A 27,227-nucleotide genomic window follows, 5' to 3' on the forward strand; every position below is an offset into this window, starting at 1 on the left:
CCTTTATTCTCACTTTCAATGATAATGGTAAACAGGACAAATATTGAGAGCGAATCTCCCCAATGGGAGGCAGAGGTAGCAATAAAAACCGAGCAGGTGTTCTAATCCCTCTCCAATGTATCCAAAACTAAAAAGTATTGCTTTTAGTTATACTTTAAGTTTCTACAGTGAGGGCTGTATATCCCCGGGGTATATGTTCGGGGACCTGCATTCAAAATGGTTGCCAAATTTAGAGCAGGGGCAGTATCTGTGCAGCCACTGTGTCCCAATTGACATGAATGGGACTGCCTGCACACAGATGCACGGAACGCCTGTACATCCCGTGTGGGCAAACACAGCCCTCACACAGGTGTATGCCCATGTGAATGAGGCTTTAGATTCCTTTTCCACACTAAACAGTATGGACAGAGAAATCTCCACCGCCAGCCATTGTATCCAGACAGCCGAGATACTCAGTGACTGTTTGGCCAATTATATTCCACCTACAGTGCATCTGGAAAGTATTCACAGCACTTCACTTTTTCCACTTTTTGTTATGTTACAGCCTTATTCCAAAATGGATTTAAATCATTATTTTCCTCAAAATTCTACAAACAATACCCCATAATGACAACATGAAAGAAGTTTGTTTGAAATCTTTGCAAATTTATTTTAAAAAATAAAAACAAAATAAAAATGTATTAAAAATACAATATTAAAATGTTATTAAGCAACACAGCTATGCCAACTCCCAGCCTATGAATGGATGGTGTAGGAGAAGCAGCAGACTAATGAGGTAGTCTCTCATATCTCCTCAATTCAAGTGTGTTCTTTGCCAGTACATATTAATAAAGGGCAGACTAAAGGACTGCATCTCTCGCAGTCTGAATGTTACTATACAGGAGATTATAATAAGTCAAAATTTGGGCATTTATACTAGAGCATTTAAAGATTTGTTTTAAGTAAATATTTAGCTGCATTCATTGACGATTTCCTAATATCTGCCTGGACTTCAGCTTTAAACAGAGGCTTAGTGCCGGTTCACACAGGGGTGGCTTCAAAAATGTCTGACTCTGAAGTCGCCCTGTACAGCGTGACTTCAGCATGGCTTGCAAAACGACTTCTATATAGAAGTCAATGCAAGCCACTACAAAGTCACCCCAAAGTAGTGCAGGAAACTTTTTCTAAATCAGAGTGACTTGAGTCACTTATTGGAACGGTTCCAATACAATGCATGGAGCGCGACTTGTCAGGAGGCTAAGTCACCTGACAGGTCGCTCCCGTGTGAACCGGCACTTAGGGGACAGGCTCTGGTAAGCAAATCATTACAAACTGGAGAACTAAAGCAAGGACATGATTATTGATTAGAACATAAGAACATGACTACTGGATATACAAAGCCATCTCTTAGAGACTTTATGTCTTAGTTTTATCAAGTTATATGTAAAGGGAATTAAAATAGATGTAAGCCCCCATCAAAAAATCTCATACAAGCTTTAATATGATGGTTTAATTTCAAACTTAATTTTCCATATTTAACTCTGGAGCTTTCATGAAGGTCCTTATTCAGGCACTTATAGCTGTAGGGTAACAACGCTCTGTCACCATGCTACTTTGCTGTCACCCTGTCAAATGGGTTCCTGACAGTGACTACAAGGTGCCATTTCAACACATTACTCAATGCAGTTCACTGTTGTCACCATCGGGAAAACTTCCCTGAGCATTACTATGCAGCCATCGGTGGAGAGCATGAATGTAAACAGTAACTTCAAGCAGGCTGCAGAAGAACCTCAAAGATGCAACAAACTACGAAAATGGTGAAAGCAAGTATTTTATTTTAGAAAATGACAAAGTAGTTTATGTAGCACAGCTTCTTAGTAAGGCAGGGTCATAACTCCTGCCAGTTTGTTTTTTTGCCATCTGTGTCCCATTGGAAAGATTGCCCTCAACTTCCTGTCCCATAGCCAAAACAGGAAGTGAGAGAAAATCCCTGCAAATTAAGGGAATCCCTTGGGGGGCCCCAGGTTACCAGAACTACTGTTTCCGATAGAAGATTTCCCCTCAATTACATTTCTGGGGGCAACCCAAAATGTGGGATTTTCTTTTTTACTTTCACTTTTAATGGTAAACAGAACAAACAGAAATGGGTGAATTTCCCAAACCCAGCAGGTGTTCTAATCCATATTCACTATGTCCAAAACTGAAAAAAAAGTTTTGACTTTAGTTGTACTTTAGAGTTGCCCTTACAAAAGGCACATGAGACCACTCGGCAAACTAGTTCCCAGGTGCAGAAGGTCCTTATAACAACTACTTCTACCATCCAAAGTGGCTTAAATGTCTGGCTGGTATGCATTTCTGTATCTTCTATACCCAGGCAGATATCTCTCCAACTCTATAACTGAAGACAGTCCAAAAAATGTATAGATTCTTGGCATATTTGGTTTAAAATGGCCAAGTCTTGCCCGTAATTGGAAAAAAGCAAAAGCACCCAATGAGCCAGCACCTGAAGACCCCATGTTATTTTTATGTAAGAGACTGGATTTTCTCTTACTTTTAGAAGTGAAAATAACAGCTTTCAAAATAAATGAAAGCATTACAGAATTTGTAAAAGAAATATGTTTTCCTACAGATAAAGAATGCAGTTATTGTCAGTCGTCACTTGTTCCTCTGTATAGCACATATCAGTCTCTTGAGCTTCACTTCATTCCAGGGGGAAGCCAGCACGCAGGAGAACCACATTAATCTCGCCATCAACTCCAGCAGCACAACTTGGAATGGGCTTGTTAGCTGATGAGGTTTTTAAGCTGCTGTGGGCCTATGTAACTAGACACCTCGAAAGATGTTACTGCGAATGCCTTTGTTCCGACTTCCAACTAACACAAGAGTTTTCTCATTGTAATTCCTCAAAGTATCCGTCTGCCACAGCTCTCTGCGCTCACCTCTGTTCAAGTACAAAGAATGGCCAGTTCTTGCACTCCAGCACAATCAGGATGAGTGCACACACAAGTACTGCAACACATTAGACAGTTTCAGCCAATCTATGCTGTTCAGACAAGCAATGCATCAGTACCTTCATATTTTTTTTCTTCCTAATGGAAATTCTCTACTAGATTTTTAAAGCCACAAAGGATTTTTAGTTTGTCTTTAAATCGAATATTACTAACTGCATTTAACTCCTCTGTGTGTATCCACACAAGCTGACAGTTGCCTTGTTTAGTTGCGTTCTGCCAGATCTTGTGACAATCTCAAATCTATTTGTACCTACAGACTGTCAGGTAAGTGCTCATGATCTTTCTTCCAGTTATTGGGAGTACTAAAATATGATCAATACTCTGCTCTACTCCCCTCTCTGTTGGCATACACCTTGTTTGCGAAGCTGAGCCAAGGATTTTGTTCTGCAGACATTTTATAGAGAAGGTGATGCACTGTATCAGCATGCCTCCCTAAAGAATATGGCTTTCATTGACAGGAATAACCTCAAATATTCAGACCAACCTTTACAAAGCCAGTATAGGACACTAGCTGAATCTCAAAGAATTGGGTTTCTGTTCACCTGACACACACAGCAGCTTTTCACCGGATCTCCTTGTGTGGGCAGCACCGTCCCGGTGTAGTTTTAAATCCTGCACTGCATGATATTTGCATATCATCCCAATGTTTTCCTGTGCTTCCTATAGGTGTTCAATTTCCTCAGACAACCAAAAACTTACTGGAAGATTAATTTTTGTCGGGCTAAATTGACACTAGATAGCGGAGAACTGCTAATCTCCAGCCAGCCGCAGGTGTTGGATACCAAGCTTGCAACTTACAGAAGCAAAGAAGATAGCAATGGCCATAATGCATCCTTTAACACCTTTTCTTGCCTAGAAGTCAATAGTATTATGTCCCCCTTTATGGGAAATACCATAACATAGATGTTCTCACAATGAAACATGGAACCACCAGTGTGAGCCTTTATCCATTCCTGTAGTTGAGAAAAAGTGCAACAATGGCTGACATCAAGAACCCTTTGCTGAAATCACTTCCCAGAGTTGCTGTACATGCAGGGCAGGATACACAAAAGACATCAAGAGCTACACTTCAAATTCATAACACGTGTTCCATCCATGAAACATGACTCAACTAATAGAGGCATAACAGTGGTTTTAGGCTAAGTACAACTTGACAATGACAGTAGTGGTGTAGAATCAGGGTCATAACACTTGAAACAGAGATCAGGTCCATGTCCCCAGAACCCTCTGACATTCATCGAGTATAAGGCCTCATGCACACTGAACGTTTTTACAAATGCCGTTTTAGGCTTCAGGCAGGGCCGGCCCAAGACATTGTGCTGCCCGGGGCCCAAAAATGAAATGCTGCCCCCCCCCCCCCCAAAAAAAAATCACACCCACCAAAAAAGCTCCCACATTCATTATTTTTTATCAAGATAATTAAAACTAAAATTAATTTTAAATAATTTAATTTAAAATTAAATATGGACAGTACCTTGTCCATATGGAAAATTATATCACAAACCATTACGTTCAAATCCAAACCTTTTGTTGTTTATATCACAAAAAATAAAACCGTAAAGGTGATACAATACCACCAAAAGAAAGCTCTATTTGTAGGAAAAAAAAGGACGTAAATTTTGTTTGGGTACAGCGTCGCACAACCGCGCAATTGTCAGTTGAACCTCCCAACTAAAAAGTTGTTGCACTTGAAGTTAATTTGTATTGCAATTATTTGTAGAGGAGTTTCCATCATCCCTGCTAAGTTTCATTTCTTATGTCTTGTTCTCAGTTTGAATTAGATGTGAAGTTGCGTATCACAGAGACTGGTATTGTGGTAATATTGAAGTTTATTGAGATTTCCATATATTAAAAGGTTCCACCATTATTGTTAAGTTATCGATTAGTAAGTTAGCACTTTTCTTTTTTTTGTGGTGTGGGAACATGTAAGTGCGTAGTGGCAGGCCTTTTACTGGCACTTTTTTATCTTACCTCCAGTAGTTTATTGTAAATAGTAGTGTGGTGATTACCTATTATACTAAAGATTGGCATGTGGAATTAATAAACATCAATGGATTTTAGTTGTGCCCCACCAGGCTGCTGATTGGTACTGATTGCAGCACTGATAGGTGGCACTGATTGGCATTAATAGGCAGCACTGATGGGCACGGATAGGCAGCACTAATAGGCACTGATAGGCAGCACTAATAGGCACTGATTGGCATTGATAGGCAGCGCTGATAGGTGGCACTGATTGGCATTGATAGGCAGCAATGGTCCCACTGGGTCCCATGGTTCGGCCAGCCCTGGCTTCAGGCATTTTCTTTCTGCAGCCAATGAAAAGGGGGGACACAATTAGGTATGGCTGAAACAACTAATCGATTAATCGACAACTAATCGATTATGAAATTAATCGATTAATAATTTCATAATCGATTAATTGGCCAGTAACATAATGGGGTTAAGAAAAACTAAAATGAGCCCTTTATAGTACAAAAAGAGCAAATAATCACTACTGTAAATATTACTTTCACAGTTCTACAGTAAAAAAAATGAACCCCTTACAGTAGTGATTATATGCTTTTTTTTGTACTATAAAGGGCTAATTTTAGGGGTTTTTTTTAACCCCATTATGTTACTAAACGTCTTAGACCTGGTTGCACTATAGTTCATTTACATGGTTTCCTATGGGACGCGTTCACATCTATGCTTTTTTTTTAGCTGCTGCGTATTTGGAAAGGGTCAGGGACTTTTTTTTAACACAAAACGGTGCTTTTTTGGTTCAATATACTTCAATGGAGTAGCTCCCCCCTGCATGTTATCCTATGTGTCCATGCACACGTAGGTGGTTATCCCCCAGAACCAGCGGGTTTTAAGAGGAGTTTTTCAGCTGTAAAAATGCTCCAACTACCAAAAAAGCTTAAAAACGCTGATATTCAGCATTTATCAACGTTTTTGAGACATACGCTTTTGTGGGAGTATAGTTTTGCTATAAAAGAAACAAAAAAAAAAGCTGAAAAACACTACTGCAAAAACGCTACAAAAATGATTCTACAGCTACAGCTCTCTACAGTTAACGCTACTGGCATTTTTATAATGTCCAGTGTGCATGAGACCTAACTATGAAGAGGTCTGGCAGGCTGCAGCTTTAAAATCTAAGTCCAGCTTTGTGTTATCTCCCTCTCTCTATTATATTACACCTTATAAAAATGATGGAAGAATTCTACCCCATACCTTCCAACTGTCCCTGATTTGAAACAAAGTCCCTCTGTCCTTTTCACTTGTCCCTCATTTTGGTCTGATTTATATAGTTGTAAATAAAATGCACTATTTAGCTTTCAGAAAGTGTTTTGCAGTGCTAAACCTTTCATCCAATGTCTAAAATGTTGCAATTATAAATTTGAAAGAAAAAAAAAAAAAAGGTAGTAGTGGTTATAAAAAAAAAAAAAAAAAAGATAAAGATAAACCAAGCACTTGTGCGTTTAACAAATTTTGTTTTGGTTAATTCTCCTTGAAGGGGGTGTGGCATGGGTTGTGTCCTATGCCTACATACTTTTGCTAAAAGGTGTCCCTCGTTCCCATCTCAAAAAGTCGGGAGGTATGCTACCTTGCTTACAGTGCATCTGGAAAGTGTTCACATCGCTTCCTTTTTTCCACATTGTTATGTTATGGCAAAGGCTGTGAACACTTATGTACATGTGATTTTTTTTGTTTTTTTATTTTTAATACATAATTGTGAAGTGGAAGGAAAATGATAAATGGTTTTTAATTTTTTTTTTTACAAATAAATATGTGAAAAGTGTGGCTGCATTTGTATTCAGCCCCACTGAGTCAATACTTTGTAGAACCACCTTTTGCTCCAATTACAGCTGCAAGTCTTTTTGGGTATGTCTCTACCAGCTTTGCACATCTAGAGAGTAAAATTTTTGCCCATTCTTCTTTGCAAAATAGCTAAGTCAGATTGGATGGAGAACGTCTGTAAACAGGAATTTTCAACTCTTGCCACAGAAGATTCTCAATTAGATTTAGGTCTGGACTTTGACTGGGCCATTCTAACACATGAATATGCTTTGATCTAAACCATTCCATTGTAGATCTGGCTGTATGTTTAGGGTCGTTGTCCTGCTGGAAGGTGAACCTCCACCCCAGTCTCAATTCTTTTGCAGACCAACTGGTTTTCTAATAAGATTGCCCTGTATTTGGCTCCATCCATCTTCCCATCAACTCTGACCAGCTTCCCTGTCCCTGCTGAAGAAATGCATCCCCACAACATGATGCCGCCACCACCATTTTTCACAGTGGGGATGGTTTGTTCAGGGTGACGTGCAGTGTTCGTTTTCCACCACACAGAGTTTTGCTTTTAGGCCAAAAAGTTAAATTTTGGTCTCATCTGACCAGAGCACCTTCTTCCACATGTTTGCTGTGTCCCCCACATGGCTTCTCGCAAACTGCAAATGGGAATTCTTATGGCTTTCTTTCAACAATGGCTTTCTTCTTGTCACTCTTCCATAAAGGCCAGATTTGTGGAGTGCACCACTAAGAGTTGTCCTGTGGACAGATTCTCCCACCTGAGCTGTGGATCTCTGCAGCTCCTCCAGAGTTACCATGGACCTCTTGGCTGCTTCTCTGATTAATGCTCTCCTTGTCCCCCTGTCAGTTTAGGTGGACGGCCGTGTCTTAGTAGGTTTGCAGTTGTGCCATACTCTTTCCATTTTCAGACCCTGCCTTAAACTTCTCCACAACTGTATCCCTGGTGTGTTCCTTAGCCTTCATGATGCTGTTCGTTCACAAAGTTTCTCTGACAAACCTCTGAGGGCTTCACAGAACAGATGTCTGAATACTGAGATTAAATTACACGCAGGTGGACTCCATTTACTAATTAGGTGACTTATGAAGGCAATTGGTTTCATTAGATTTTAGTTAGGGGTATCAGAGTAAAGGGGGCTGAATACAAATGCACGACACACTTTTCACATATTTATTTGTAAATAACTTTGAAAAGCATTTATCATTTTCCTTCCACTTCACAATTATGTGCCACTTTGTTAGGCATCTATCACATAAAATCCCAATAAAATACATTTATGTTTTTGGTTGTAACATGACAAAATGTGGAAAATTTCAAGTTGTACGAATACTTCTTCAAGGCACTGTATGTTAATTAAAACATTTTTCTGTGAACTTACAGTTGAATTACTTTAACTAGCTGGTTTGCTCACGCACTGGTGACTAAGCCAGCATATTCCAGATGTCCCCTGTGAAGGCAACGCCATCGGCACCTTCCAGGGAGCTCTTATGTGTGTACTGCAAGTTCTTGTGAGATTTTGCAAGATCTCAGGTTAAACCTGGGTCCACACTGATGCGATGCCGCATCGCTCCTCTCCCGCAGGCAGTTCACAATGCTTTGTGAGAACCCCTGCGGGGTTGCAGTGCGAACTGTGAAATCGCACAGGAATCAGATCGCATAGCTGAGACCACCCATGTGATCCGATTCTAGTGCGGAGAAAAACAAGTCCCTGCACTATTTTGTGTGTGAATCCAGCCATACAACCGTATGGCTGAACTCGCATTGCTCAGAGATCGCATGTGATCGGCACCTGCAGTGCAGGCGTGAATCGCATGCGATCTCCGATATCGCGCTAGTGTGAACCCAGGCTTATGAGATTATTTATATGTTGCTATGGCTTCAGAAACGTGAGTAGCGTTAATAAAGCCATGGCAGTGTATAAAGAATAACCGTTGCAGATCTGATACAGCTCATGCGGTGACATCAGTTGGCTGGCGCAGAAAAACACGGTTTAAGAAGTTGGCCACCAATGCCATCAACTTTTGAAATGGCGACATGGGTTTTCATGAGGGGGAGAAGATTGGAGAATTAGCATATAGGAAGACAGAATGAAACGAGGCAAGCAATATTTTATGTATTTTACACACTAATTCAATAATGGTTTCATAGAAGGAGTGGGGGGTGAGCGGTTTAATGCCGCAGTGCTCTTAGTCTGTCGGGTGTGTGTCTGTTACAAGCTGAATGATAATGGGTCGTGTTGTTTAGATTATTAATCTTATATCACATAATGCAATCCAATATAGTTTAATGCACTGTAAATGAAAAGGTGTTTACATGCGATCACTGCGTTCTCAAAGCTTTCTGTGCACAGCTTGTCAATCAGGGCAGTAGAAGAGTATAGCATCTGGTAGGCATAGGCAATGGCATTATCTACAGTAGAAAGAGGAAGGGCTTCAGCTAACAGGAGACATTACATAACGCAGCACAGAGACCCTATGAGAGGTAAATATAGATTTTATAGGACAAGTAGACCCAATGTTAGATCTATTTATTTATATGAAGTATGTGAATGCTTGTACTGTCTGACTGTAACAATTAGGAGAATTTTTCTACCTCTCACTGTGATTAAAATACTTTCCCAGACAATGCCCCTCATCTGCTTTTCTTTTCACTAAGACAGCAGAATCCTTGTTTATGCATCATCCAGGGTCAGTAGCTACTTTGTGGACTGAGATGTTTGTTAAGTTGTTAAGCCATAATCCTGGGTCAACATCTATATCCTGGACTAAAATGGCAGCTCAGAGATGACAGTGTCAGGAATTGAACAAATACAAGTATTTGCATTACTATGCTCTCAAGTGTCACACACAAATCAGCCTCTGCTGACACCTACAAAGTGCAAATGTTACAGACTGATCAATGAAGAGACTGAGGAAATGCGCCCTCCTGTCTGCATTAGACAGATCACATCTCAGCTTAGGTAAAGTCACCTGACTGGAGCTCAAAAACTGCTTTTAAAATGACAAAAGCTTTTAATTTGTTTATTGTTTTGGAAATGAACAACAAAAAAAATCAAATTAAGCATAGGAATCGCCCACACAGGGGCTAAATTATGGTTATTTACAAAGAACGATAAAGAATATAGTCATGTCAACTGAGATAAAGGGAATCTGGAAAAAAGTTGGAGTTTATTTATAATTTATATTGCGACATTTTAGGAATTTGTTAATGCAAACTTGCAAATGCATATACCGTATATACCCGAGTATAAGCCGAGGCACCTAATTTTACCACAAAAAACTGGGAAACTTATTGACTCGAGTATAAGCCTAGGGTGAGAAATGCGCAGCTACTGTACGTGGTAAAGAGGGTCAACAATGCCCATTTGCAGCCTCACTGTGCCCATTTGCAGCCATAGGTCCCCCGAATTTCAAACTCAGTAGTTAAGGGTTCATAGATGCCCCCTAGCTGAAGCCAAAATTTGAGGTCTCTGGACCCAAAGGGTCCCGAAATAACATTGCTGCAGATGGACACATTTGACCAACTTTGGGGCCCCGTATCTCAGGGCCACTTGTTGCTAAGAACCCCAAATTTAGTGTGCAAACCCAGTGGAACTAGCACTACAACATATCCAAATATGCCCCAAAGTCGGTTCAGAAAATGTCAAGCACTTTTCTGCAGCAGAGAATGACATTTTCCAAATTGACTTTGGGGCCCCATATCCGGGTCACTTGGTGCTAGGAACCCCATACCCCCCTGGTTATGTTGTAGTGCTAGTTCCACTGGGTTTGCACACCAAACTTGGGGTTCCTAGCACCAAGTGGCCCCAAGATACGGGGCCCCAAAGTCGGTTTGGAAAATGTCATTCTCTGCTGCAGAAAAGTGCTTGACTCGAGTATAAGCCGAGGGAGGCATTTTCAGCACACAAAAAATGTGCTGAAAAACTCGGCTTATACTTAAGTATATACGGTAACTGCAAATTTACTGAAGGGTTCACTTTAAGCACTTTGAATGAATGGACAGTAATAATCACTTGGTTGCTGGGGCCCACACATACCTTTCCAATACCATCTCTAAAATGATTTTATACAGCATTCACATATCACTGGCATTTAAAGTTGTTCTCCAGGTAGAGCACCCACTCCCACACAGTAAGAGCGCCCCTTTTCAGGTATCCATGCCCTGGGTGACATGAACACTTCCTATGACTTCTCGGGCTCCAGAAGATTGCACTGTTGGTACAAGCACAGACCGCACCACTGGATGACTGGTCTTGACTTATGAAAGTGGAGGGAAACAGACGGAGGATTACGACAAGTAAAAAATGCTGTTCGATGATTTTCTGGGAGGAATGGGTAGGAGGAAGGGGCTGTGAATGCCCAAGAGATAGACATTAAAATACATATATCAAAGGGACAAACTTTGATGTAAGCAGCTGTACCCCAACTCATGTGCCTTAAAGCAGGCGACACACAATGAGCAACTGTATCAAGACGACTTCCATTAGTACAGCGTGCACCAAAAACTCACGTCTTCTCTTTGTATTGGGAAGCGTTCCAAAGACAGAGCAGAGGGCGAGCTTTCCTTCTCTAATTCCAATATATCTTGCTTAGGAGCTTTGCTGCGTTAATAGAGAAATCTGAACGCTCGCAAACACGCAGGACTAAACCTAAATCCTAATGTAAACCCAAGGATGAAGGTTGTTACATTGTTTTCATTAGCTGGCCGTGCGGAGCTGATGGTCTCAGCACAATCATAGCATCTCATAGCAGCTGACAGTTTCATTTCACATTGAAACGTTCCAATGACTTTATAGCTCTGCTCTTCAGCCAGACACTTTTTCAGTCATTAATACACCTGTGCTACATCTGTCTCAGGCAAGCCATTATTATATATATATATATATATATATATATATATATATATATATATATATATATATATATATATATATATATATATATTACACATATACATACACACACACACACACACACACACACACACACACATATATATACACACACACACACACACACACACACACACACAAAGTATATCTACTGTATATACACAAATACATACACACACACACAATACATATAGAAAAGCCAACAAACCCCAGGAAAATCATATACAGTGTGTGTATGGAGATTACGTTTTTTTTTTTTTAATTTAAAATAACATATCATACTTACCTCCACTGTGCAGCTCGTTTTGCACAGAGTGGCCCCAAACCTGCTCTTCTGGGGTCCCCCGGCAGCTCCTCCCCGGATCAGATAACCCCCTAAGGGAAGCGCTTCCCCCTGGGGAATACCTTGCTGGCGCGCTACCGAGTCCAGCATTCGGTGTCCATAGCCTCCAAATGTATGACTTGGCCCCTCTCCCGGCGCCCAGGTCATTGGATTTGATTGACAGCAGCAGGAGCCAATGGCTGCTCTGCTATCAACCTAGCCAGTCAGGACATGAGACACCGGCTAGAGCGGATGTGCTCATCCCCAGCACAAGAAAACGAGGGTTCAGGTAAGTAAAACGGGGCACTGGGAGACTGCTGTACTGTAAAATGTTTTTCACCTCAATGCATAGAATGCATTGAGGTGAAAAACCACAACTCCTTTAAGTTCCCTTCCCCCTCTCCTCTTCTCCAAAAAGCACTTTTTTTTGGGAGGGGGGAGCCGGTACCTGGATTTGACAGGCAACCTGAGATCCTAGCTGCCTAGGCGATCCGAGCAGAAGGTCTCCTCTACCTCTTTCTCTCCTCGCAGTCATTTGGGACGTGTCAAAGGTACCAGAAAACTGGGGGACCATTCAGAATGTGCAGCTCGGCTTGCACATGCACAGTGGGCAACCCACTGTGAAGCTGCAAGCTGTCACAGCTAGGTGCCCACAACTGAGATGCTAGCACCAGGGACAGAAGAACGATGGAAAGAATGGATCAGGTGAGCACATCACTGGATCCTGGGTGTCTGTTTATTAAAAGTCAGCAGCTACACTTGATGTAGCTGCTGACTTTTAATAAACACAAAAATGATCGGATCTCCTCTTTAAGGCCCCCTACACACAGTTCAAAGTTCATCTGATTCCGCAGGAATCTGCCTAAATTCAGTTTGTGGATGTCCCTACAAGCGTCATCTGGATCAACAAAAGTCAATTTCAAAATCAACTGAGCTAGATAGAAAATTAAGGGACGGGTTTCCGCGCTCACGGACTTGAAGGCTTGCAGCCTCCCCTTATGCGGCGGAGCTACGCACTGACGTCACACGCGGAAGTAGGAGAGTGTGGAACGCAGCTGAGGCGCACACTGCGCAGCTGATGGTTCTAGATACACGAGCTCTCTCCATACGAAACTAGATTACACGCTGTGTGACTAATTGGCTGTTTTAGAGAGAGTCTGGATTTTAATTTTATTTAATTTATCTTAGTTATTTTTATTTGCCTTATTTTTATTTGATGTTATGATAGCTAAATAAACCATTGTAAATGTATCACACTATGGAGCCCTGTTTCTTCTATACGAGGATATACTGAAGGATACTTCACAGTTGGAGCGGAGGACCCCGAGGACCCATACACATCATACTGCTGCCTGGTACTACATGCCTACTGCCCCTGCAGGGGTGCAGGGAGTTGGTGAGTGGGGATCTTTGAGGGGGAGCACCGCAAGTCACTGGACCTGATCAGCTGTTTCTCACGAAAGTCACTTACCACAGACGTATTTTACTTTCTGCTGTTGGACTTTGATACACCAAAACAATTTTTTACAAGTCAATATATAACTCTTCACTAATTTTTAAATTTTTTTTCACCATTTTTTCACCATTTATTATTATTTTTATATATGTCAATGTGCAGTCCTGCACTGTATGCTTAATGTTGGGACTATATATGATATATGCTAATTCACCTTTTGCAAAAAAGCACATTTGGACACAATTGGGGATCAGCATAGGCTCTGACCGTGGTGTTTTATTCATTATTTTTTGTAGTGTCACATATTAATTTTTAGAAGTTGTCACCTAATGAATTTATGATGATTAGCCACATGGAGTACACCTGCATGAAGGTATGAGACTGACTTGCTAGTACAGTCCATTCAGGTAATGCTGGACACTTAGATTCACTACTCAATGAGTGATTAAGGGGTTACATTTATTAATATTATCTTTTGATTTTAATAATTTTTTGAGGTTCATTATAATATAAATCAAGGTACCTTGGTAAGGTAGCGCCATCTACCCCTAATTAATTTTCTTTTACTAGATAGAAAATTAACAGCCGAACAGTGACTGCATCCTAACAGGCGCACTCACTGTTCTGCAGCGCCACTGTATTCAGATAGCTGCATTTAAGTCTATATGTCAAAGCTGACCTGACTAAAATTAACATTCTCTCTAATTTAACTAATCTCAATTAGTATTCAAGCAGTAAATATGCATCACATTAAACTGACCAAAATCACTTCAGTGAAATTTTAAAGCTGAACTTTAGGTATGTTTTGTTAGATAGTTAAATTGGTCCAGCTTGGACCCACGTAGGTATACGTACTTCATACCGAGCCATTCATTGTAGAAGTGCAAAAATCACTGTAGTAGCTGCCGCTAGTAAGAAGTCGTCCTCGCTGTCTTCCAAGATCTTTATTATCATTAATTTGCCTGTCTCCCATTCAGAGATCCAGGGTCATTCACTGAAGCCATAGTACAGCTTCTATGGATAGAGAATCAGACAGGAAAGGGCGAGACCTCCTGACAGTCCACTGCACTGGAAGATTGCAGGGATCAGACATGAGCAAAATTTCTCCTCAAACAAGAGGAATCAAGACAAGGGACAGTGGCCAAGTGGTTAGCACTTCTACCCAGCAGCACTAGGGCTGTCAGTTTGATTCCCAACCATGGCACTACCTGCCTGGAGTATGCATGTTCTCCCTGTGCAGGTTTCCTCTGGGCACTCCGGTTTCCTCCCTTGGCTTCTGTCTAAATTTGCTCTAGTATGTGTATGTATGAATGTGAGTTAAGGACCCTAGAGGTTGTAAGCTCCCAGAGGGCAGGGACTGATGTAAATGTACAATATATGTGAAAAAGTGCTGCAAAAATTGACATCGCTATATTAGAATCTGTAGTTGATAACTAAATAAGAGAGACAATCTGCTAGGTTATGTCCCTTGTGCTGATTTTAAGTTGCAATTTTGGCTACACTTAGGCACGGTTCACACTGATGCGAGTTCATGACGAATGCGATGCGTCAAAAACACTTCAAATTCCTATGCAATCCCTAAAATCATTGTTTTCTAAGACGGTCGTTCACATACATGCGTTGCGATTCCTCTACAAATGCAATGCGATTAAAAAAAAGGGTCTTGTGCGAGTTTACTGCGTTGCGAATTTAGTCTCCATAGACATCAATGTAAATCGTTCTTGAATCGCATTGATGATTCACATATGTGCGAATTCCACCACACTACTCTCCACAAAAACCAGGAAGTACACAGGAAGTTAACACCTTTTTTTTTTTTTTTTTTTTTTACATTATGATTCCATTGGCTAGAATATCAATTGCAGCTATGTCCAACTCCTGAAATTCACGGTAAATTTGCGGTAAAATCGCACCTCACAAAGGACAAAAAACGGAACAGAATCACAGCGCATTAGTGTGAACCGGGTCTTAGGCTTTACGTTTTGGATAGAGAATGGTTAAAAGTCCATGTCAGATTTTTTTTTTGTTGTTGTTTGTGTCCCAATAAAAAAAAAAATAAAAAATCTCCCTTCTCATCCTTTCACGCAGAAGAGAGGAAATCCCTGAAAAGTGAGGGGAAATCTCTTTTTAAGCCCTGTTTACACCTGAATGTGCTCAATGCATTTTCAGCAGTGTCCAGCAAAACATGCTTAACATAGGGGGTCATGGGTAACAATAAAAGTAAAACACATCGGGTTTGATGTACTAAAACTGGATTGTGCAAAATCTGGTGCAGCTCTGCATAGAAAACCATAAAAAATCAGCTTCCAGGTTTTTTTGTCAAAGCTCAATTGAACAAGCTGAGGTTAGAAGCTGATTGGTTTCTATACAGAGCTGGACCAAATTTTGCACTCTCCAGTTTTAGTATATGAACCCTAATGTGCCTATAATGCACAAAAAATGTGTAGGTGTGAAATGACCTCACGATCAGAAAATCAGACAAAAAATACTGCTTTGGAAGCAATCGTACAATAATCTGATCGTTCGTACACAGCTTTTGTCTGAAACCATCCAAAGGGACAAACCCGAAAATTTTTCTTGTGCGATAAAGTACAATTTTCTTTAAAAAGTACAGTTTTCGTCTGAATTATTGAGACTGCAATACATTATATCGCTTCTGAATTTATATTTTGTCGTGCAAGAATTTTGGTACTTTAGTAACCTCTTTTTTTGATATGAAGAATAGCATGCAAAAAAAAATACCGACGATCATTTGTCCGATAATCTCACTGTCTGTACCAGGCTTTAGACAGTTGTCAAAGAAACCTATTCAATACATGGAGAAAAATTAAAAGATGCATCCAGAAATTCAAGGGCACAGGTGGACCTCCTTTAACACAACAAAGGTGGAACACCTCTGCTACATGCGCAACATTGTAACTTTATTTTTGCTGTTCCTACAAAGCTCAAATCTTGGCATCCATAAATAAATGTTTTTAAAAAGAACTTGATCTAAAAAAAACTTTTTTGCATGTGAGCACCACAAGATCTATACATTTGGTGAGGGGTTTAACGTGATCAGGATTCTTCTTTCTGATGAAAAGCAATCTGCCTGGCTCCCTCAACATCAATGTTACATATTCTTTGCCTCCAATTTTCAAACATGACCCCTAATATAATTACAGCCCAGACCAAAGCAATGTCCTCCCCTCTGTTTTAAAAAGGGGATATTTAACCTCATAATGAATAGGAAAGCTTGAGCAAAACCCTGACAATCAGTCCTTTGGTGACATCAGGCACATGGGTCTGCCGAGGGTCCACAATGGACTCGTCCCAGTTCCTTGGGATAGATGAACACAAAAAGCGACTTAGGAGGTCATTTGTGTATCATCTGTGTCCAAGCATACCAAGGTGATAAAAGCAGACACCAATGATCTAAAATATTACTATAAAAAAATGTTTACTGGCAAGAAGTACTGTTACAATTTGCTGTACTTTACTAGAACTTCCCTATAATAAGCAAAAAGCAGACTAGATAGATAGATAGATAGATAGATAGATAGATAGATAGATAGATAGATAGATAGATAGATAGATAGATAGATAAAAAGACACAAACACACACACACACACACACACTATATTAATAGTAAAATATTTCATTATGAATTTGCAATTCATAATCATCACCCATATCATGTGGTGTGAAATATTGACCCGGCCTGTGAAGGCTTTTTATTTCTAGTTCCTGATGGCTAAACAGTTTACCTAATTTTTTACTGACTCAGTAAATTGACTTTTGGCTGACAACCATGAGCACAGCCTCTCAAGCGATGCCTTTTTCATTAAATCACACTGCATCCGGATGTAGCCGCTTGGCTGAAGTATTTAGCCGTGTGCAAATCTAAGGCTTACAGGATCCATTTGTGCAGAGAAGGGAGGGGAAGCCAAAGAGCACACTGCAGCAGTTACATAGGAGGAAGTTGAAGCTAGGACACTGAATTTTAGACACTACTGAGCTTTAAAGATGGAAAATAACTGGCTCCATTTGGGCCCCACCCAGGACTCGCCATCCAGTAACCATGGAGGCAGACATAAAACCACTGCACTACCCTTGAACTGACAGCAGCACTGCACGCATTAACCCTTTAGCATGGAGCTATACTCTGGGTATACTGGGTGAGCTATACTCTGGGTATACTGGGTGAGCTATACTCTGGGTATACTGGGTGAGCTATACTCTGGGTATACTGGGTGAGCTATACTCTGGGTATACTGGGTGAGCTATACTCTGGGTATACTGGGTGAGCTATACTCTGGGTATACTGGGTGAGCTATACTCTGGGTATACTTCCTCAAATGGGAAAGAAGGGCACCTTTTTAAAGGCAAAAGTTATTGGTAAGATGCAAGACACACTACTGTCCCCCCTCCCACCCTACTACTCTCAGCTTTTTCAGGTAAGCAAATCATCTAGGCTTCATGGGCAGAAGGTCAGCTTATAGATACCTTAACTATATATTATATTTAAAACCAGTAAGAAAGGGAGTTTACAAAACAACTTAAAAGATTAATGTGAATTTAAAAGACTAGCTGTATAGCATCTCAATTTTATCATGTTTCCTGCAAAACAGGTTGATCAAAATGCTGGATTTGCTTGTTCTTTTAAAGGAAATTTTGTGGGTTCTTCTTTATGCCAGTTACAAAATAATTTTTTATTGAAGACGGTCAATAAAAAAACAGGTACATAATCACAAATCATTGCATCAGTCAGTTAAGTACAGAGTGGTGTACAGGAGGTCATAATACACATTTTTATCCTCATGGAGTAGCAAAACAGATATTAAGGCATACACAATCAAATGTGTCAAAAAGATCACCCCATTATCCAATAAGAAGTGAACAAGCAAAATTGAAAATCCATTAAAACAAAACACGTATAACCTGGAAAGGCTGAAGAGCCGCCTAATTATGCATTCATAATAAAAGCGGTTCAGCACAGCAGTGGTCTGTAGTTGTTCCCCAAGTACCGTGGTATCATAGTATATACAGAAAATACCAAACCGGCACGATATACCATTATATATTATTACACTGGGTCAAAGATCAGTCAGAGCATGGAGCCACTGGTATCCAGTATATCCAGCCAGGGACGCCATATTTTAATGCCAGTAACATTTTAGAATGAAATGCTGGATATTGTACTCATATTGGGGATAACGAGTGGAAAGTGTGCTAAACTTTCCTGCTGCCTACAATAATCAGTCCAAACTGCCATTTTTGCACTGGCCTGCCAAAATGACAGGTATATTCTATTGTTCAGCAACAACATTTTTCTATTGGTGTGCTTTTCATACATCATCTTTATTATGTTCTAAATCTAGATATATATTCACATCTGTGGGAAACTGCAACTGTTACAGCAGTGCACAAAAATGTGTTTATTGTATAAGTGTGCTGCAGTGCCATTAATTGCACCTTTCTAAGGCTGGGCACACATGGGCTGAAAACAGTCAGTCCGGCAGGAACCGGACGAATTTCAGTCCGTGCGTACAGCGTCCTGCCCAACAGAAGACGGTCTTACAACCAGCTTCTGTTGAACTGGCATGCTGGAAAACCAGCATCTGAACAACGCTCGCTGATCAGTGTGTTCTGGTGTGTGCAGTCCCCCTGTCAGAAAACAGGCTCAGCGAGGGAGATTGTCACACTAACATCGCTCGTCTTAGTACGGTGATCTGTATTTTTTTTTTCATTCAACCCACTGGGTTGAAAAAAAAAAAAAAAAAACCTTATAGTGTGTACTCTGCATTACACATGTGCCTTTAAGCAGACCACAAGGCAAAGTAACATACTACCATGTGTTTGGTTGTAATGCATTAAGTGCTAGTTCACACCAGATGCAGTTCTGTGTGCTTTTTTTGTGCACTAAAAACTCATGCAGTGTTTCCAATGTATTTCAATGGCTCTAGTTCACACCAGTGCAGTCAGTTTCTGGTGCAGAAAAAAAAAGTAGAGTGTGCTGCATTTTTATACAGAACTGTACTGGAACCTAACAAATTGTATCAAAAATGCACTGGAACTGTGTGTGGTGTGAACTGTAAGCAAAAACTGATACGGAACGTATGAGTGCATTTTTGTGGTGTGAACTGGCCCTAAAAATGCATGCACAGTGTTTTCCATGTATTCCAATAGCTCTACTTCACACCAGTGCAGTCAGTTCCAGGTGCAGAAACTGACTGGAAACTGGAACTGACTGCATTGGTGTGAACTAGAGCCATTGGAATACATGCAAAACACTGTGTATATATTTTTAGTGCAGAAAAAAAGCACACGGAACTGCATCTGGTGTGAACGGACCCTGAAAAAAAAAAGAAAAAAAAAAGAAAAATTACATGCATTTAGTTAATGCGATTTCTGTGCAGTGAACAGCTCATTCAAATGAACGAGCTGCCCCACACCAAGCATTCAAAAGGCGCACATATGCACTTGCGCTGCCGCATTGCATAACCGTGAACTTAGACAGAAAGGCAGTGTTGCTTATAATATCCAACAAACAGTGTTTTCTTCAGATGAATGACCCATGATACAGCAGAAAAAAAAAAAAAAAAAAAGAATGAAAGCATAAAAAAATGTCAGCCATGTCTCCTGCCATTTCAGTTTGGACATTTGTTCATGTTCTCGGCATGGCTCCGGGTTTCAGAAAAGGCTGATGCTTGTATGACAGCTGTGTCAGGCATACTTTGCGGAAATGTATTTATGGTTCGTTAGGACCAAATGTCCCTTTTGCTCCTGAAAAAAAAAAAACAGCAGCAAGCAGTCTCAGAAAGGTTGCCTGTTCTCAGAACTCAGCATTAGGAACCAAAGAGGACAAGCCTTTCAATCAATGATAGGGAAAATCTTGTAGTCTGACAATCTCTACAGAAGTGTCATCTGCAATTTTTTGAAAGTCTGGGTCGTCGTGAGTTAATGTCATCATACTAGGAGAGCAAAATACCACATTATGCCCTTGTACGATTAAAAAGACCCTGATATAAATAAAAGGCAGGATTAAGGTATTGAAATATGGAGCTGTTGAAATCAATAGACATTAGCAATTAAAATGTTATGGGACCATTCTACTGTGCTATAGTAATGTGTGGTAACATGCATGGTAATGAATGACGTTACACATAGTCTGTTGAAGTGCTATTCATTTTAAATGGTGCCCCCACTGTACCCAAGCTATGTGCTGCACTTGCATTTAAGCCAGCCATGACACAACAATGCAAACTATGCATTTCTCATGAAGCATGGTTTAAAAAAAAAATAGTGCATGTCCATTAAAATATGCATTGGTATCCAATATAAATAAAAAGTCTACCTTAACTCAGATACTGTGCATTAACACGCAAGTGGTATGCCATGCAACACAATGACCAGTCTAAATGTATACACACAAGAAAGATTTTAAAGGTAGCAGTGTATTATAGGAATGGAGTATTTTTCTGATGCTTTGACAACCTACACACAGGAAGAAAAAGTTAAACCACTTCACATTTATTTTGGCATTGGGAGGTCTAGAGACACAATAAAAGTAAAGCTGGCCATACACTGAAAAAGGAAAAGAAACAGATTGCTCCATCCATACTATACAGCACGGATAGGCGGATCTCCCACTGCGGCTCTTTTGACAGCCGGACAAACTTTTCATCCAACAATTTTCCCATCTGTTTGTTCTAGATTTCATTAGGGATGGTTCCTAAACACTAGCAAAAATTTGTACAGTGTATGGCCAGCTTTAGTCTGTTGCAAAAGAATGAAGATGCAGTATAAAAAATAAAAAAATAAAAATAAAAAAAATAATAGTTATGGTTATCCTTGGTGGTCATTTAAAACTGGTGATAAGAAGAGTAAACCTGAAACATGAGAAGTATGAAGGCTGACTCTGTTAACCGCCTTCTGAAAATGGTAGTTGCCTGACTGGTATGCTTATTTTTCTGGCTCTAATATTTTCGGAGTCACTGACCTGGGTCAAGTATGCTGATCACAATAAGTCCTTATCTGCATACTTTTTCAGAAGGAAAGGACTGAAAGAGTATCCTGTGCGTTTACCCATGGTAGGTGGGTGTGCTAGCCAACATTTTTCCTTGTGACATGGCATGATAAACAGTGTCAGCATAATAACAGGTGTGAATAAGAAATGCCATGGCCCTGGCAGAAACACGTTTTAATTTTTCCCCCGCAAAAATTTTTTTAAGGGGGAAACTTCAAAATGCTCAACTCACAATGAACAGGTTGCATGTAAATCGATCCTAGGCCTACTCACTGCTGCACTCTACATAGTTTTCTAAAATCTTTCTGAAGACCATTATCTCAACCGCGATACAAAATATTGCCTATGAAAAGAATAACAAATTCTAAATGAAATGTCAGCCCAGTGACCAGAGATCGAGAGCTGTAAAAAAATATAATAAAAGGTATTAATGTGGGTAACACACATCTAGCACCATAATGTAACCATTTTGCAAACCCCTTAAGAGTATTTTTAGCTTTGCCTTCACAACATCATTAAGAACTAATTATGGACGAAGCATAAAGCAAAAAAAAAAAAAATGAACATTTTGTGTGGTTCATATTTTTAGGACTTTTGGAAGATAGCCAGTTTAATAATCTCACATATACTGGCAAAACCAAGCTTGTCCTGATGGGCAAAGCCTCTCATCTAGCACAGAGAGAAAACGCTGGGGAAATGTAGAGAAAGCCATCAGTAAAATTGAATTTTGTACCCAAGCATTAGATTTTATTTTAGCTTCTGTTTAGAAATTGTATTGCTCCAAAACAAAAGCAAAAATGTTGCATCTGTTAGGTGTTGTCTTCTCCTGTCACATCTGTCCAGTGCCCAGACTCTATGGCAGTCCTCAGCAAAGGGTCAGATTCCTGGAATCCTGGCTGGTCACGTTGTAGACGACCTCCCAGAGTCAGATGTACATTTGGTTCCCATGCAATGTACTATAGTAGAGTTCATCTCCTCTTTGACTGTAGACAAAATTCCACCCTGGCTTTACAGGAAATTGTCAGCTTGGGTTGAAAACAGGGGTCACAGTTTCCAAAAACAATCTGATATAGTTTAAAGTGTTGTTTCATATACAGATGTATACTGTTTAAATAATTTTTATCAGATTACATTATAAAAAACAGAAACATCAAAGTGCAAATTAAAACCTATCATTTTCAGCAAAGTAAGGTGCCATCTTCTCTTTCATCTTCAATTGAAATGATGCTGCACATGTGATCAGTTATGACACCAGCCATTTGATGGTTTGACAGGTTGGTTGAGAACACAAGCAAATGTGACAGTTACATTCCCGGAACGTTACCGGGAATGTAAATGCTTTTGAAACTGTTAAATCAATGGGTTTATTTCCAGTTTAAGGGCTCGTTCACACCATACATGCATGAAAACTGGTGGGAAAACCGGCATCAGTTTCACATCACTTTCCATCAGTTTTCATGCGTGTCAGTTATGTTCCTTATTCACACAACGTTGATGTCATGTCAGTTTTTTCCCATGCAGAAAAAAATCTGCATATGATACCAGTGCTGTAGTGTGAATAGGACACAGAGAACAATTGTTTTTTGTTTTTTTTTTTGGCCATACAGAATGCGTGCAGGAAAACGGACATCTCTGCACCATGATGTGAACGAGGCCTACATCGATGGGTTTCATTCCGCTTTAACTACTGAAATTTTGTTTATTTTTTTTGGTATCTTACATTAATACAGATGTAGAAACTGTGCTTATGGAAACTGGAATGGCCTTTAAATAATGACTTGGGGGTGCACAAACTGAAATTTAGTACCAGTTTGCACAGGCTTGTTTATTACATCCACACTGGGAAAGTGAAACGCGCGTGTACAGTGTCAGTTTCATCATGCAGACAGCTGATCCCAACAACACAACTAGTTTATTTATGACTGCATCTCCTTTAGAAAGCTTATCTGAGCTGAAAGGGGTTAAGTGGGAAGCTCAGTGAAGGAAAAGGCTGGGTTGTCTTCACAGTAAGTTGTTTTAAAAGGACTTAAAAAGAGAAAATTAATGGCATCTGCAACTTATCTGCACCTCAACTGTTTCACCTACCTTTCTAGTGGTGAAACAAAACTATATCAGGACAGAGCCCTGTGCTGCTGTAGATCTGTTTAACTTGCACTTACCTACCATAGAGCAAAGCCACAGGGTGGTCTTGCCAAACAAGTAATTAGAACAAAAATTTTAATTCACACATCAGCAAGCCATATGCATATCAATAAATTAATGCAATACGCCTACATCACAAATAAGAACTCTGTGGGGCTATGCATAACTAACATGCCAATTTAATGTAGACAGACATCATCTAAGTGTTGCATATTGATAGAGGCTTATTTTTAGAAAGATCACAGCTGCTCATACATGTATTTTAAGGGACACACCTTGTGGATAACTTTATAGCAGCGTGAAATGTACAGATGAGATATTATGTCATTTTGCAAATAACTTGATACACGTGACTGGATTCTATGGGCTTTTGTGCGCCTTTACTTTTGTTTGTGCAGTGTTACTTAATAAGACACATTACATGTGAGGTTTACCAAGAAATACTGTTATTTGCAGGTCAATCTCTAAAAAGTAGATTATAGACTAGAAAATATGTACTATGAAAATAAGGTCTCATTCTCAGCAAGCCTTCAGAGAGACCTTTTCTCTCTCTCCTTAACCTTCAGCTGACCTTGTTTAAACACAAGCCCCCTACATAATACTAGTCTAGTTGTGTATTGATTTCAGAGGGAATGTGAACAGATTTTACAGCTGTCTTATCTATTAGTGTTAGGAGAGGGGGAGGAAGAATTGCAGTTCATGGTAAATTATTTGACTCCAGCAGAGGCCCCATCACCTTGTTCACGCCTTTGTATATTTGCTGCTCTTTTCCCAAAGACACCTATGACTTCTGAAATATACTCAAATGAAAGGAGATAATACAGAGCTCATGTCCATGGGCTTTGCCTTCTACCGTAGGCACAGAAAAAAAAGAGCTTTGTGACAACAGCTTTTAGCTTTCGTTATCATGGACATGTTCAACCACATCGGTAATTCTGACTGTCCCTAATTTGTGCTGAAGCACAAAACAATCTGTGATTAAGGGCGGCAAGATACAGATCAAATTTAGTGAGCAAATGCCACCAACCCAAGCATTAGTTGCAAGATTCAAGCGGAATGAGTTTACGTATGAACATTAATAAGAGTCCACAAACATCAGCCAAGCTCATTAGTGAATGCATGTTGGAAAATGTCTTAGATCATTCCAAGGATTGTTTCCTTCTTTTTGCCATTATTTGTTCTTTTTTTTTGTGTGTGTGTACATTGAAATGTAATATTGCCTGAATCAGATTAAAGAAGTGAAAGTGACAATCAGAGGACAGGCAGATCTCTCAATCCCAGACACAATCAATGGCACTGTGAGAATAGAAAAAGAAAAGAGGGCACACTGGCCTAGTGCATTATCCAACATATTTATTAAAACATATGAATAAAATCATAAAGCTGTAATCTTTATGATTTTATTCATATGTTTTCATAAACCTGTTAGATAATGCACTAGGCCAGTGCGCCCTCTTTTCTTTTTCTATTCTCACAGCACTGTCAGGATGACCCCAGTCCTAGAGGGCAGCAAGGCATCTATGAGATTATCCATGATTTGACCAGGGACCTGTGACACTACACAATCAGCTGACTCTAGCACAGGAGTGTGTTGTTCTTTACAAACAATGGCACTACCTGTCTATGGTCTCTTAAAGTTTATCAGCAGTACAAATTCTTGAAGAATTTCTAAACTTCTTTTTAGAAGTAGTGACTGCCTATGAGCTTATCCCTTCAACTCAACAAAAAAAAGTTAATTTAGTCTCAAAGTAGGTAGAGTTGCCACCTCATCCCTTTAAACATGAACACATATGAATTACACAGGTTCTGTGGCTGATTAAGGTGGTAATTAAACTCACTTGTTGCCTTATCTGCATTTAATTAACCTCAGAACCTGTGTAAATCAAAGGTGTTCGGGTTTAAAGGGATGAGGTGGCAACCCTAAAAGTAGGTGCGACTACAGTGGGACCCAAAAGGAAGAGACGATAGAAAGCAAGAGGAACAGACTCCCTCAGTGCGTGACCATCTGATAGGGTTAACCACAATTTAAAGACTTTAGTTAGATAATCTTTTGACCCTTTAGCACACAGAATTCAGAAGGGTGGGGTTCACAGGTAAACAAGTGCGATCACAAAATATATTAAAGTTTATGTTCAGCCAAAAAAACAAAACAAACATTCAGTACATCTCTAAAATACATGTACATTTGGCCATCTTTTTCAAACATTGCAAATATAGATAATATGGCTCATCTTGCCAGAAATCGAGTCAACTTTTAAGGCTGGGTTCACGCTTATGCGAATTAGATGCCGGTTTACACATCTCCGCAGTGGCTCCGATGCGAATGGCACAGGAGTCCTGTGCGTCTTTTGGTCTATTTCAGGTCAGAATTCAGCCCATTCCGGCTGAAATCAGACCTGAAACAGTGAATGGAGATGCACGGGACTCCTGCTGTGAGCCGCTGTGTGTTCCAGTGTGAACCCAGCCTAAAGTGGTAAACCAAAGATAAATATTTTCTTTTGGGTTAAATACCACTTTAATTTTCTGTTTGGTCTGACAAACAGTGCCTCTGCTGTACTGAAATCCAAAAGCAGTGTTAAGCTGGGTACACATTATTCGACTGACCGCTCCGGTCGGAGTTGCTGTACTAACAATGCAAGGTTAGTCCAGCAATCTCCCCCGCTGAGCTGTTGTGTTCTGACAAGGGGTCAGCACCACCGCCAGAACACTCTGATCAGCGCTCTCTGCCATTGGCACTGGAGTCGGTCCAACAGAAGCCGGCTGGCTTCTGTTGAAGGGGCATGACCAAAAAAAAAGGTCTGCTGATCGGCTCCCAGCCAATGGCTGAGAGCGCTGACTGGACTGTCCTGGTTGGAGAGCCGTCCCTCTGTCAGAACACAATAGAACAGCAGAGGAGATCGTTGTACTAACGTCAAATAGTTAGTAAAGCGCCTCCCCCTGAGTTGTTGGTGTTTTTTCTTCTTTCAGTCCTGCTGGGTTGAACGAAAAAACCTGGAAGCTCAGTCTGGAGCCCTCATACTATGCAATGTTAGTACAGCGATCTCCCCTGCTGTTCTATTGACCCCCCCCCTCCCCCCGCCAGAACACTCCAGTCAGCCCAGCGCTGATCGAGAGCCAATCGGCAGACCTTTTTGCGGTCTGGCTGCAGTACACATTTGCCGAATGTTGGACAGTTTCTATTGTTAACCATCTAACCAATAAAAAGGGGAAAAAAATTAAATTAAAGAAAAATGTGTTTACAATCCTATATACACAATCCCATACCATACCCACAGTTGATCCAGAAGCAAAAAAAAACAGCGAAGCATGATCCAATTTGCTCCAGGAGGGTAAAAAAACTCCTTCCTGATCCCCTATAAGGCAATCGGATATTCCCTGGATCAACTTTACCTATAATTGTTAGTATCCAGTTATATTATGTACATTTAGGAAAGAATCCAGACCTTTTCTAAAGCAAACTACTGAGCTGGCCAGAACTAGCTCTTGAGGGAGTCTATTCCACATTTTCACAGCTCTTACTGTGAAGAAGCCTTTTCGTATTTGGAGACTAAATCTCTTTTCCTCCAGACGCAAGGAACGCCCCCTTGCCTCTGTGATTACCTTAAAGAGTTACTAAACCCACAACAGTAA

At 40.2% G+C, this 27,227-nt stretch overlaps 1 protein-coding gene across 9 annotated transcripts in view; it reads right to left on the bottom strand.

Moving 5' to 3' along the window:
* Positions 1-27,227, bottom strand: part of ZMIZ1 (zinc finger MIZ-type containing 1) — a 479,832-nt gene that overhangs the window by 180,524 nt on the left and 272,081 nt on the right. The gene's annotated exons all lie outside the window — the stretch shown is intronic.

The sequence above is a fragment of the Aquarana catesbeiana genome, linkage group LG08, assembly GCF_042186555.1.
Source record: "Aquarana catesbeiana isolate 2022-GZ linkage group LG08, ASM4218655v1, whole genome shotgun sequence".
NCBI lineage: Eukaryota > Metazoa > Chordata > Amphibia > Anura > Ranidae > Aquarana > Aquarana catesbeiana.